We start from the raw sequence: 15,263 nt of genomic DNA on the forward strand, positions 1-15,263 counted from the left end.
TCTCTTGCTTCCTTTGAAATTCCCTCTGCTCTTGGATGAGGACTTGAAAGCTAAGCTCCCCATAAGGGGAGTTAATCGGGATAGGATGGTGGTGGAAACAAGGTTGTCCCAACTGTGGCGATAGGTAGGTGGGTGGAGAGAAAATTGGTGGTGGAAAAGGTAAAGGGGCTTGAGGATATGATGGTTGTGTCTCATGTTGAGGGCATGGAACATGAACATATCGAGGGACAAAATTATAATGAGGCCATGTTCCACGAGGTGTGAGAGGTTGATAGACACTAGATCATGGGGCCCTCGCAACGGTCCTTGTTGCCAAGAATTGATTGCTTGTGACCCTTCCTCGAGTTGACCTCCCATACCTTGTGGTGAGCCAACATTGGAATTGCTACCCCCTACAACATGATAACAACTAGACTCCAAGACAAAAGGATGATAATTCATGATGAATAGGAAAAATAAAGCGCAATGATATCAATAAAAGCAATAAACAAATGAGTATATATACTCTAACTATATCTATTTATCTAGGACTAGACAAACAAAAAGTGTTAGTTGCTATCAATACTAAGATAGAGGCGCCTCCTACCAATTAGTGCCAAGTAGCAAACCAAAAACCAAATATTCACACTATTCACATATTTACACAACCAAAATCATAGCACTGATTGCACTTAAAGTGAATTCCCCGGCAATGGCGCTAAAACTTTAATGGGTGATTGATGATATTGCCAATTGCTTGAGTTTGGATTTTTCACACTAAAAGAGGGTTAACGTTGCAAGCATAGACCAAACTCAACAGTCGGTCACCGATCAAATTGGAAATTCACAAGATGTATCACAACTCAAAATCAATTTAAAACCGAGAGTATTTGACTCCCGGGTCTTCTCCCAAGGAATCACTTGAGGGCAATGAGTGTGCAAATTCCGGTTGTAATGATCAAGGGGTTGTCAATGAAGAAATGAACATGTAAAACAATAAAAGAACATGCAAAATTATAATGATTGAACTAAAAAACAAATTAAAGAACCGACTATGTAATATAAACAAGTAAAGTATAAAAGAGATTAACATAGCAATGTATAAAAGATTGAAAGCATAAAAAGGGGTCTTGGCTTGGAGTGAGCTAAGGGTCCTTTCCTTGTTGGAACCACAACTATGACAATTATGATGGATTAGTCTCACTTGATCAATCCTCACATCGGAAGATAAGTTAAATGAGCATAAGTGTTCTTAACCCACAAATCCTAAATTGCTTGCTAATTGCTTTAGGAACAAATTAGCGTTAGTGGGAACAAGAACAATTAACAATCCAAGAATTAACACTAAATGTTGGACATTCTAACTCTAGGAACCCAATAGCTCACCTTCCCCAAGCCAAGAGACAAAAATTTAGCCTAAAACCATGTTTGACATTTTGTCAAACACTTGGTGGGCAAAAAGCTTAAACATGAAAAAAATGAGAAAAGACTTGAAACTAAAAGCAACAATTGATCTCAATCAACAAGAATAACATAAGAAATCATAGAACAAACATCAAACATTAAATTCATCAACAAGAGATTGAAATTGCAAAAGAGAAGTGAAATTGAACTATAACTTGAACTAGAAGAAAGAGTGATGACAATGTAACTATGAAGAGTGATAACAAGAGAATACTTACAATGAAATTAGCAAAATCCAAGATCAAAAATGGAAATGGCACTTGAATGTAAAATCCTAATCTAGTAGAGATGATGAAAAACTTAGAGAAAACTAAAACTAAAAACCTTCTACCACTACTCCTAAACTATACTAATGATATGCTATGTTATGTCCTTCATTCCCCCTCCAATATGAGCTAAGAGACTTCAGAAATGGACCTCAAAAGCCCTCAAATCGTGAGTCACATGCTTTTTTAATGAAGTCATGCACGGACACCTGTGCAGACGTACAGGTGTGTGCGTCTGCACACTTTGCGAAAATCCCATCCTGTGCGTACGCATAAGTACCTGTGCTCAAACACACTAGGCGATGCTTGCCTGGATGCGTGACCCATTCAAAATGATCCACGCACTCTGCTTGGGCTTCTGTGCGTACGCACAAGAGGTTGTGCGCACACACACGTCTCTGAACTCATCTCCTTTGATTCTTCATGTTTCCTCCACTTTGCATGCTCTTCTTCCATTTTTTCCAAACCATTCCCATATTATACACCTAAAATCACTCACAAATAAGATCAAGGCATCGAATGGAAGGCAAATGGAATAAAATATATCAAATTGGGCACAAAAGAGCATATTTTCATAATCAAGCACAATTGGGGAGGAAGGTTCAAAAGCATGCTATTCAAGGAAATAAGTACAAGTTTATGTCATGAAATCTGCTCAATTCTAACAAAAAATCATCATCAAATACGGATTCATCAGTACGCATGACGTGCGTAACGTACTGCAACTACAGAAAATGCTGGGGGCGATTTTGGGCTAAGTTTAGACCCAGTTTTCAGCCCAGAAACACATACTAGAGCCAGGGAACAGCAGAGACTCAACACATTATTCACATTCACTAGTTTTGATTTCAGTTTTGGATCTTAGAGAGATAATATCACTTCCTCTAGGGTTCTTCATATTCATAGATTCATAGATTTTCTAGTTATATACTTTTGGATTGGATATTGAGAAGAGTTACTACCTCCGTTAAAGTTTCTATCACTATAATTTGTTTTCTATTTCCTTACTCTTTTATTTCCCATTTACTTTGTTCAGAGTTACATATGGATACCTTCGATTTTTGAATTTATTAATGCAAGGATATTTTTCAACTTAATTTCATTATTTGTTGATTATTTTCAATTAATTTTAATTACCATGCCTTCTTTCTACTCCCTTTACATGCATGCGAAAATGGCATCCATGTCAATGGAGTAGGTTTTCAATTTGACTTTGGAGTTGATTAATAGGAGACCCTTGAGTTAGAATACTCAAGAGTTAACTTGTAATTGGAAGTTGTTGGCTGGCTCTCTAGTCACTAATGCTAATCCTTCCCAAGGGAGAGGATTAAGAATCAGAGTTGGCTCAATTACTTGACTTTCCTTTATTCAGTAAAGGTTAACTAAGTAAAAACAACAACCTCTTACTATTACTCTTGGAAAAATTCAATAAGGATAGAACTTCTGATCAATCTTCTGCTAGTCAAGGCTTTTTATTATATAAAAATCTTCCGTTAATTTCCATTGTTTTAATTTATAATCATTTATTTGTCCATTCTCCAACTCTAAAATTTCTGAGAAAACTCCTGACGAATAAATTGCACTTTTTTGTCAACTCGTTGGGAGACGACTTGGGAATTCTACGCCCAGTATTTTGTTCTTAAATTGTGACAACCTTTTCTAAATTTATAAGTGGAATTTTTGTTGATTTAGAACTGTACTCGCAACGTTACTTCCAATATAAATTCTTAATCGACAATTTTCTGCCCGTCAATTTTTGGAGCCGTTGCCAGGGAGTTGCAATAGTGTGCTAAATTATTGGTTAGTGTAAATATTTTTAATTTTACATATTTGCATATTTTCATTTTCTTTTATTACCATGAGCTGTATGTTTCTTTCATTGAATCACGTGTTCACTACCTAATCCGAGCTTAGCCACTTTTGATCCTAAAATTTAAAGAACTATTTCACGTATTAGGCGAGCTCGGCATCGGTTAGCCTCTAAGGGTAGTGAAGTGGTTACCACCAATTCACCAGTCCTATCTGGGGGTGAATCTGAAGCACCATTTGAGGAAGAAACAAGCTCCTCTTCTACTGATTCTATTGATTTATGCACAGGTAATATGGCAGAGCCCAGAAGGATTACTCTCCAAGAAGAAGGAGATCTGGACTTCACACTGCAACCGTATCAAGCACGTCATCCAAATCTGGCTGCAGCTTTTGAGTTAAAGACTGCGCTAATCAATCTACTGCCTAAGTTTCATGGCTTACCTGCTCAAGAGCCTATCAAGCGCCTCAGAGATTTCCAGACAGCCTGCTCAACTATTAGGCATCATGGTGCATATGAGACTATTATTTTGCTACCTGCCTTCCCGTTTTCTCTTAAGAGAAAGGCAAGGAAGTGGTTTTACACTCAACCTGAAGCAGTTGTTACAAACTGGGATTCGCTCAAAAGGGAATTCCTGGAGAAGTTCTTTCCAGCAAAGGGTACATATAGACCGAGGAAAGAAATTTCCTGTATTATCCAAGGCGAATCAGAGACTCTTCACGAGTATTGGGAGCACTTTAATAACCTCCTAGACTCATGTCCCCACCACAAGATTGACAAGTTGGTATTGATTAGCTATTTCACACAAGGCATGAAGCCTCAAGACAAGACTACGTTAGATGCGGCGAGTAATGGCTCTCTGAAGAAGTACAAGACGGTGACAGAAGCATGGCAACTGATCGCCGATCTGGTTGAGTCTACCTAAAATGCAAGGCAGAGGAACAATCATCCCAAGGCTATTGCGAAGGTTTCCTCTAGTATGGAGAATGCTGCTCTCACACAGACTCTGGGAGAGATGACCAACATACTGAAGTAGCTACAGCTAAATCAACAACAACCTCAGCCTCCTCCACAACAACAGTTTTAACTGCTGGTTCCTCAGAGAGTGTGCAGAATATGTGCCTGCTATACTCATTACACTGATGAATGTCCGCAACTCCAACAAGAAAATAACACCTTGGCAGCTACCCATAATTTTTATGACTGCCCGAATCAAGGATACTATCAATAAAGCGGTAATTATAACCAAGGTGGAAACTGTTCATACCCTGGGTCGAGCTGTTCGACCCGGGATGTTCTACAGACAAAGCGACTGACCTCTTCAAGTCAGGACAACCCGACCCCTTCTCAAAGAGCTCGGCCAAGTCACAATAAAGCCCAAACAAAGGGCCCAAATAGAGGAACATGTCCCAAATCCAAAGGCAGCCCAAGCCCGTAGAGATAAAGGCGGTTCCCTTGAAGATAAGATAAAGATAAGATAAGATAACTAACTTATCTTATCTACGAAGATCATTTTACGCTATTATAAATACACTGGATCACCCAAGTATAACTCAAACTCTGATTCTACTCAATACCTGCTTAATACCCTTGCTAACTTAAGCATCGGAGTCCCTTGCAGGTACCCCCCACCCTCCGGGGACGAAGGATCAGCATCATCCCCAAGTCCAACGAGTCGGACACAGCAACTCTGACCACGATCATCAGATCGGACTCTGCACCGCCGACTAGCATAGAAGATCTCGTCCGAGATCGACCTCTAGTTTCAGGTAACCCTCGGAACATTGGCGTCGTTGCCGGGGAACCTGAAAGTCATCCCAGCACCATGGTGGACGACCATGACAACAACCACGGCTCAGATCTAGAGGATAGAACGCCGCACAAAAATATAGACAATACACCAAAAGACACTCCCCAAATCAACAATAAGGACTCCCCAAACGAGGGAACCCTGGAGGCATTTCAAGACCGGTTAAAACAACCTGAGAAAGACGCTCTACGTCAATGAGAGGCCGAGAAGGATCTACAAAGAGAAATAAGGTGACGCTGGGAATTGGAGAACAAACTCCTAAAACTTGAAGTAGATGTCACGACTAAAGCCAGCCAATCTACTCCCGAAGAAAGCACCCGCAAGGACCAAGATCCATTCACCAAGGAGATCATGAAGACAAGAATCCCAAAAGACTTTAAACTCCCAGACATGACCTTATACGATGGCACTACGGATCCTAGCCATCATCTCAGCAACTTCAGAAGCAGAATGTACCTCACCGATGCCTCAGATGCAGTTCGATGCAAAGCCTTTCTAACTACTTTAACAAAAACGGCAATTAAATGGTTCGATAACCTCCCTCCAAGATCCATCTCGAGTTTCGACGACATGGCCAAAAAGTTCCTGGCCAAATTCTCCATCCAAAAGGACAAAGCAAAACATGCGCCAAGCTTACTGGGAATCAGACAAGGAGAGCGAGAAACCCTGCGTAACTACATGGAGATATTCAACAAAACATGCATGGATATACAAAACCTTCCAACAGAAGCTGCCATTATGGGTTTCATTAATGGCCTGCGAGAAGGGCCTTTTAGTCAATCCATGTCAAAGAAGTACCCCACATCCCTGAACGAGGTACAGGAGCGAGCGGAAAAATACATCAACATGGAGGAAAACTCCCAATTAGGAGATACCTCAAAAGCAGGGTTCACCCCTCGGGATAAAGACAAAGATTCTAGAAAAAAAGGAAGATCGACATGGAGAGAAAATCAAAAAATACCACAATTACAACCCTCTTCGGGTGTCTCTCGTGGATGTCTACAAAGAGGTTTGCAACACAGAAAAAATACCACCAGCTCGACCACTCAAAGGCAAAAAAGGAGGAGGAAACCGGGCTGAATATTGTGAATACCATCGGGTCCGCGGGCACTCCACCAATGAATGTTTTGACTTAAAAACGTCATAGAAAAGCTCGTACGAGAAGGAAAGCTAGATCGATACCTGGCCACCCATGAGGATGAACAAAGGAAAAGAAGAAGAGCAGAAGTTGTCGAACCAACTACACGATCATCCCGGATGCCAGAAAGACACGTCCACATGATACACGGTGGATTCGCCGGGGGAGGAATCTCCAAATCATCTCGCAAAAGACATCTCAAAGACGTATATCACATCGCAGAAAGGAAGGAAGCACCCAACATCCCGGCAATCACTTTTACCAAAGAAGACGCATCCGACATCGCGACAGGGCATGACGATCCCATGGTCATCACTATTATACTGTCAAACGCAAATCTTCATCGCACACTGATAGACCAGGGGAGCTCTGCCGATATTTTATTCAAAATCACCTTCGACAAACTCGGCTTGGAAGATAAAGAACTCAGAGCATATCCAGACAGCCTGTTCGGGTTAGGTGATACCCCGGTTCAACCAATGGGATACATCCCGCTCCACATAACTTTTGGAAAGGGAAGTCAGTCAAGAACACTCAAAATAGATTACATCATCGTTGACGTAAGCTCAGCCTACATTGCCCTAATAGGTCAGGCAATGTTAAATCAACTCGGTGCAATAGTCTCGACTCTGCATTTATGCATGAAATTCCCAACCGCAGAAGGAATAGCCACAGTAAAGGCAGATCAGAAGATGGCACGCCGCTATTACAACGAAAGTCTAAACCTCGGAGGCAGGGGAGAAGAATTCCACACAATCGAGCTTGGTGGAGTTCGGAGGCAGGAGGAGCTCTGCCCACAACCTGAAGGGGAAATAGAGAAAATCCAGATCGAGAACACCCCAGACCAAACAACCAACATCGGCACACTCCTGAAAGGGGACATAAAAGAATCACTCATACTGTTCCTACGCGACAACGCCGACCTCTTTGCGTGGAAAGTCACAGAGATGCCAGGCATAGATCCCAAACTAATGTGCCATAAGCTAGCAGTCTACCCAGGATCTCGGCCGGTACAACAAAGGCGCAGAAAGCTAGGACCAGAAAGCTCTCAAGCAGTGGAAGAACAGGTATGAGCTCTACTGGAGGCAGGCTTCATAAGAGAAGTCAAATACCCGGTATGGCTTGCTAATGTCATTTTGGTAAAAAAAGTCAAATGAGAAGTGGAGAATATGCACCGACTATACCGATCTCAACAAAGCTTGCCCGAAAGATCCTTATCCACTCCCAAACATCGACGCACTAGTAGATGCCTCCTCCGGATACAAATACCTCTCCTTTATGGACGCATACTCGGGATATAACCAAATCCCAATGTACCCACCCGACCAAGAAAAAACCTCTTTCTTAACCCCAAAGGCAAATTACTGCTACATTGTTATGCCCTTCGGTCTCAAAAACGCGGGAGCCACTTACCAAAGATTAATGAACAAAGTTTTTTCGGATCACATCGGAAAGATCATGGAGGTCTACGTAGACGACATGCTAGTGAAGATGCAAAACGAAGATATGTTATTATCCGACCTGACACAAGTATTCAACACCATAAGATGACACGGCATGCGACTCAATCCCACAAAATGTACCTTCGTAGTAGAAGCTGGTAAATTCTTGGGTTTTATGATCACACAGAGAGTAATCGAGGCAAACCCGGACAAGTGCAGGGCCGTACACGACATGAAAAGCCCGACTTGTGTCAAAGAGGTACAACAACTCAACGAGCGGTTGGCAGCCTTGTCCAGATTCTTGGCGGGATCTGCAATAAGATCTCTCCCCTTCTACGCCACTCTAAGGAAGGGAAAGGAGTTTAAATGGATAGTTGAATGCGAGCCAGCCTTCCAAGACTTCAAAAAATTTTTGGGACAGCCACCTATATTAAGTCGGCCACGGGAAGGAGAACCACTCATCTTGTACCTCGCAGTAGGAAATCGGGCAATAGCCTCAGTACTAGTCCGAGAAGAAAACAGTGGGCAACAACCCATATACTTCATCAGCAAAGCGTTACAAGGGTCCGAGCAGAACTACCAAAAAATAGAAAAGTTCGCTTACGCTCTCATAATAACATCTCGATGACTTCGCCCATATTTCCAGTCTCACACCATTAAAATTCGGATCAACCAGCCCATAAAAGGAATCCTGCAGAAAACAGACTTGGCAGGCAGAATCTTGTAATAGGCAGTCGAGTTGTCCAAATTCGACCTTCAATACGAAGCTCGAACGGCCATCAAATCTCAATATCTGGCCGACTTTATTGCGGAATTCACGGACACACCAGAATTCCCCACAGAATGGAATCTATACGTGGACGGCTCCTCAAATAAAACGGGAAGTGGCGCAGGCATAATAATTGAAAGCGACCAGGGGACCCAGATCGAACTCTCCCTCAAAATTGGGTTTCCTGCCTCAAACAATCAAGCGGAATATGAGGCACTACTAGCTGGTTTGAAGCTGGCTAGGGAGGTTGGAGCTCAAAAACTTATCATCTTCAGCGACTCATAGGTAGTCACTTCACAAATAATAGGTAGCTACCAAGCCAAAGATCCTACAATGAAAAAATATCTAGACAAAACTAGGGAATAGCTCGGACAACTCGGAGAGTATGAGATTCAACATATACCCCGAGAACAGAATGCCCGGGCTGATGCACTCTCAAAACTAGCCAGCACCAAACCAGGAGGCAACAATAGAAGCCTTATCCAAGAAATTTTATAGAAGCCATCAATCTCAGAAGAAGAAAAGGTCTTATCCATAACAGATCGCGATCAGGGATGGATGACCCCCATAATTAATTACCTCACCACAGAGGCCCTTCCTACAGATGAGAAAGAGGCAAAGAGGTTAAAACGGAAAGCACAATACTATACCATCATAAATAACACTTTATACAAAAGAGGGATTTCAACACCATTGCTAAAATGCGTGCCGACTCCCAACACTAAGGATATCTTAGAAGAAGTACATAGTAGCATTTGTGGCAATCACCTCGGAGCGCAAGCACTCACCAAAAAAGTACTACGGGCAGGATTCTATTGGCCAACCCTACAAAAAGAAGCCACAAAATTCGTAAAGACATGTTCGCCATGTCAAAAGCATGCCAGCTTCCACACCGCTCCACCAGAGAAACTCATCAGTGTAACCTCACCTTGGCCATTCGCAAAATGGGGACTCGATCTCCTCGGACCTTTTCCTCAAGGATCAGGACAAGTCAAATTCCTCATAATAGGAATAGACTACTTCACAAAATAGATCAAAGCAGAACCCCTAGCCAATGCCATAGCTCAAAGAAGTCAGAAATTTTTGTATAGAAACATCGTCACAAGGTTCGGAGTTCCATACTCCATCACTACAGACAATGGTACCCAGTTCACAGATGCAGGCTTCAGAAAACTAGCGGCCGAGCTGAATATAAAACAACAATTTGCCTCTGTCGAGCACCCCCAAGCCAATGGGCAAGCCAAAGCTGCTAACAAAGTTATATTAGCAGGGATAAAATGGAGATTACAGGATGCAAAAGGAGCCTGGGCTGAGGAGCTCCCACAATTCCTATGGGCATATCGAACGACTCCACATTCCATGACAAGGGAGTCACCTTTCCGATTAGCTTACGGAATGGAGGCGATGATCCCAGTGGAGGTCGAAGAAGGATCACCCAGAGTAATCCACTCCCAAATCCTACCCAAATGACCCCTATCCACTCCCAAGCATCGACGCTCTAGTGGATGCTTCATCAGGATATAAGTATCTCTCATTCATGGACGCATATTCAGGGTACAATCAAATCCTTATGTATCCACCAGATCAAGAAAAACCTCGTTCCTAACACCGAAAGCAAACTACTGTTACATAGTGATGCCTTTTGGTCTCAAGAACGCAGGAGCTACTTATCAAAGGCTAATGAATAAAGTCTTCTCAGATCACATCAGAAAAATCATGGAGGTCTACGTGGATGACATATTGATAAAGACACAAAGCGAAGAGACATTATTAACCGATTTGATTCAAGTATTCGATACCATAAGGAAGCACGGTATGCGACTCAACCAGGCTAAATGCACCTTCGCAGTTGAAGCAGGTAAATTTTTAGGATTTATGCTCACACAAAGGGGAATCGAGGCAAATCCAGATAAATGCCAGGCCATACTCAACATGAAGAGCCCAACCTGCGTCAAAGAGGTACAACAACTCAATGGAAGGTTGGCAGCCTTGTCCAGATTCCTCGTAGGATCAGCGATAAGATCCCTCCCTTTCTACGCTACCTTGAAGAAGGGAAAGAACTTCGAATGGACAGCGGAATGTGAACAAGCCTTCAAAAACTTCAAAGAATTCTTGGGGCAACCACCTATCCTATCTCGACCACAAGAGGGAGAATTGCTCATACTATACCTCGCAGTAGGAAGTCGGGCAATAGCCTCAGCGCTGATTCGAGAAGACGAAAGAGGCCAACAACCCGTCTACTTCATTAGTAAAGTTCACATCGGAAAATTCATGGAGGTCTACGTGGATGACATGTTGATAAAGACACAAAGCGAAGAGACATTATTAACCGATTTGATTCAAGTATTCGATACCATAAGGAAGCACAGCATGCGACTCAACCCGGCTAAATGCACCTTTGCAGAATTCACAGACATCCCGGAAATCCCCATAGAGTGGAACATATACGTCGACGGATCCTCAAATAAAACAGGAAGCGGTGCGGGTGTGATAATTGAAAGCAACCAAGGAACTCAACTTGAGCTCTCCCTTAAATTCGGATTCCCGGCCTCGAACAATCAAGCGGAATACGAAGCGCTACTAGCCGGTTTGAAGCTGGCTAGGGAGGTTGGAGCTCAGAAACTCAACATCTACAGCGACTCACAAGTCGTTACCTCACAAATAACAGGAAGCTACCAAGCTAAAGACCCGATCATGAAAAAATATTTGGATAGAACCAAAGAACAGCTCGGACAACTCGAAGAATACAGGATCTACCACATTCCCCGAGAGCAAAATGCCCGAGCTGATGCACTTTCAAAATTAGCCAGCACCAAACCAGGGGGCAACAACAGAAGTCTCATCCAGGAGATACTACAGAACCCGTCAATATCAGAAGAAGAAGTCCTAGCCATAATAGGTCAGGATCAAGGATGGATGACCCCCATAATAAATTACCTCAAAACAGAAGCACTCCCTACAGATGAAAAGGAGGCAAAAAGGCTAAAAAGGGAGGCACAGTACTACACTATCATAGACAACACACTATACAAAAAAGGGATATCAACACCTTTACTAAAATGCGTACCGACTTCTAACACAAAGGAAGTCTTGGAAGAAGTGCACAACGGCATTTGTGGTAATCATCTCGGAGCACAAGCCCTCACCAAAAAGATACTCCGAGCGGGATTCTATTGGCCAACTCTACAAAAGGATGCTACAGAATTTGTGAGGACATGCCCACCATGCCAGAAGCATGCCAACTTTCACATCGCCCCACCAGAAAAGCTCATCAGCGTGACCTCGCCCTAGCCATTTGCAAAATGGGGACTCGACCTTCTCGGACCCTTCCCACAGGGATCGGGACAAGTAAAATTCCTCATAGTAGGAGTAGACTATTTCACAAAATGGATCAAGGCAGAACCCCTAGCAAAAGCCACCGCTCAAAGAAGTCGAAAATTCCTATATAGGAACATTATTACGAGGTTCGGGGTACCATACTCCATCACCACAGACAACGGTACCCAATTTACGGAGGCATGCTTCAGAAAACTGGTGGCCGACTTGAACATAAAACACCAGTTCACCTCCGTCGAACATCCCCAAGCCAATGGGCAAGCCGAAGCGGCCAACAAAGTCATATTGGCCGGACTAAAGCGGAGGCTACAAGAAGCAAAAGGAGCCTGGACCGAGGAACTCCCACAAGTCCTATGGGCATATCGAACAACCTCCCATTCTACTACAAACGAATCACCATTCCGACTGGCATACGGAGCGGAGGCAATGATTCCAATAGAAATCGAAGAAGGATCCCCCCGAGTAGTCCACTACAATGAACGAGCAAACTCTCAACTTCAGAGAGAAGAACTCGACTTGTTACCCGAAATCCAAGAAAGAGCTCGGATCAGGGAAGAAGCTCTAAAACGATGAATGGCTCCCAGATATAATCTAAAGGTAGTGCCGAGAAGCTTCGCAGAAAATGATCTCATCCTAATCAGAAATGACATTGGAACAGCTCGACCCGGAGAAGGAAAGCTGGCAGCAAAGTGGAAAGGACCCTACCGAGTCATTGAAGTACTGGGGAAGGGCTACTACAAACTGTCCGAGCTTGATGGACGATAGCTTCACCGATCATGGCACGCCTGCAACCTACGAAGGTACTATAGTTAGAAAAGGTAAAAGGTATCACTAAATGGATACACTCTTTTTCCTGAAAAGGTTTTTTAATGAGGCACCAGGTCGAGACCTAGACCAATCCTACATGTATATATTCACATTTTCCTTTAAATAAAATATATTTTAGATATCCTACAAGAGTCCAAGATGCATTAATCTGAAGTATTCATCGTCCGATTGTAAAGCAACAGGTCGGCAGAAAATGAAAAACAAATTCACTGCCCGACCACGATAAAGATAATCGTCCGATAAAGGTGAAAATACGATTCACCCAAAGGACGATCTAAAGATGCCAACCGTTTTCTACAAATCGGCAAAGATGAACACAGAATAATGTAAGAAGTTATCGAAATCAATCCAAAAAAGAACCTGACGAGGTCTTACGGATAGCTAAAATAATAACTTAAAGACTGGCCGACGTGCGGAAGTCGGACCAAGTCAACCCAAGTTATAAGTAAACCCTGGAAAGAGGTTTGGCCAACCCTATTAAAGAGGATTACTTTAACTTAGAAGGGCCCAACATAATAAAAGTCTGCCCAAAACGAAAAGTTATATCAAGTAGTCCCTGAAAGAGATCTGACAAAAGATCCAAAAAAGAGGACTACGAAGAATAACTTAAAGGAGACCGATATAACTAAGTCGGACTCCTACCATTAAAAAAGTTATCAAGTAGTCCCTGAAAGAGATCTAACAAAAGATCCAAGAAAGAGGACTACGAAGAATAACTTAAAGGAGACCGACATAACCAAGTCGGACTCCTACCATTAAAAAGTTATCAAAGTAATCCCTGGAAGAGACCTGACAAAGGTCCAAAAAAGAGGATTACAGAAATAACTTAAAAGGAGACCGACATAACAAAGTCGGACTCCTGCTACTGAAAAGTTATAAAAGTAATCCCTGAAAGAGACCTAACAGAGGTCCAAGAAAGAGGATTATAAAAATAACTCATAAAGGGACCAACGCGAAGAAGCTGGCTATAAAGTACTAAAATACAAAGCAATGGCGAAAAAACTAGGAAGAACGTCGGACCCACGCAACCACAGTCTCAAAGGATCCGAGCTACAAGCAATAAGTGCAAAGCAATCCAAAGAAGCCAAGAAACAAAATGCAAAAAAAGGATATCACGCCAAAGAGAGCATAAATACGAAGCTTCGAAAAACCACCATAATCAACATCAGAAAGCGGCCTTTTGTTTTTCAAAATGAAGCTACCAGGCAAGCAACTTAAAAATGTCAAACGAGAAATAGAAAAAAAAAGAGTTCAAAAAAAAGCCCACACATTGGAAAAGTTATAAAAAATTTTCCACAAAACGCCCACAAGTCGAGCCAACTACAAATCAACAGAAGTTTTCTTGGCAGCATCGGGAGCTTTTTTGGTGGCATCAGAATCAGGAGAAGGAGGGCGAGCTTGAATAGACACAGCGTCAACAGTTCCATCATCCCGGTTCAAGATTTGGCAATCCGGATCAGCTGTAACAGGAGAAACCGAGGAGGTTGACACTTTGAGAGAAGGAACTGGAGGAGGGTCAGCATAATCATCATCTTGGTTGTCAGGGACAACCTTGCCATCCCTCACCACATTATCCAAGCTGACAAGAGACAGGTCGGCATCAGGGGCAACAACGCGAAACTGCTCCATCAAATTCTCGGAGGTAGCAGTTACGCTACCCACAAGATGGCCCTGAAGCTCACCATAATCAGCCCGAGCAGTCTCCAACTCACTCCGAAGGCGCATAATTTCCTTATAAGCTGAGACATAGCTGTCCTTATGCTTCAGGGCCATGTCTTTAGCCAGCCTCAAAGAAGCAGCAAGGGCGATAGAACTAGCCTTTTCACCCTCCAGCTCCTTCTCCACCTTTGCCAACTTCACCTCCAACTCCTCCTTCAGGCCCTTGATCCGATTAAACTCCGACTTGGCCTCCTCCATAAAAGACTTGGTGGCATGAATCGGAATCCCCTGAACTGTCCGGAAAATAGCCGCACTCATATGAGCCATCTTCACACTATTCTTGGCCATAAAATACAGGTGCTGAAGGAGAGACACATCGTCCATGGAAAGTCCCCCATAGGGAGCAATTTACTGATCAATAAATTCAACGGCATCAAAGTCTGGGGCATCTAGATTGAAGGGTTCAATGGTTTTTTGATTTTTACTAGGAGGGGGACCAGAAGCTGCAGTAGATGATTGGGGAGGATCAACTAGGCGGACCCGAGGAATAGGAATTGCTTTCCTTGGTCCAGGGGAACTCGGCACAGGAGGCTTCAAAGGAATCTGAGAAGATCCCTTTTCGGCCACCTTGGCCGAGATGTTCAGAGCAGCAGTGGCCTTCTTCGCCTTCTTAAAGGCCTTCAAAGAATTAGTATTTTTCGACATCTCTGCAAACATAGCAACAGCCAAGAGTTACAAATGTAATGTAGAGAAAGGAAAAACAAG

The sequence above is a fragment of the Arachis duranensis genome, unplaced genomic scaffold (assembly GCF_000817695.3).
Source record: "Arachis duranensis cultivar V14167 unplaced genomic scaffold, aradu.V14167.gnm2.J7QH unplaced_Scaffold_343483, whole genome shotgun sequence".
NCBI classification, from domain to species: Eukaryota; Viridiplantae; Streptophyta; class Magnoliopsida; order Fabales; family Fabaceae; genus Arachis; species Arachis duranensis.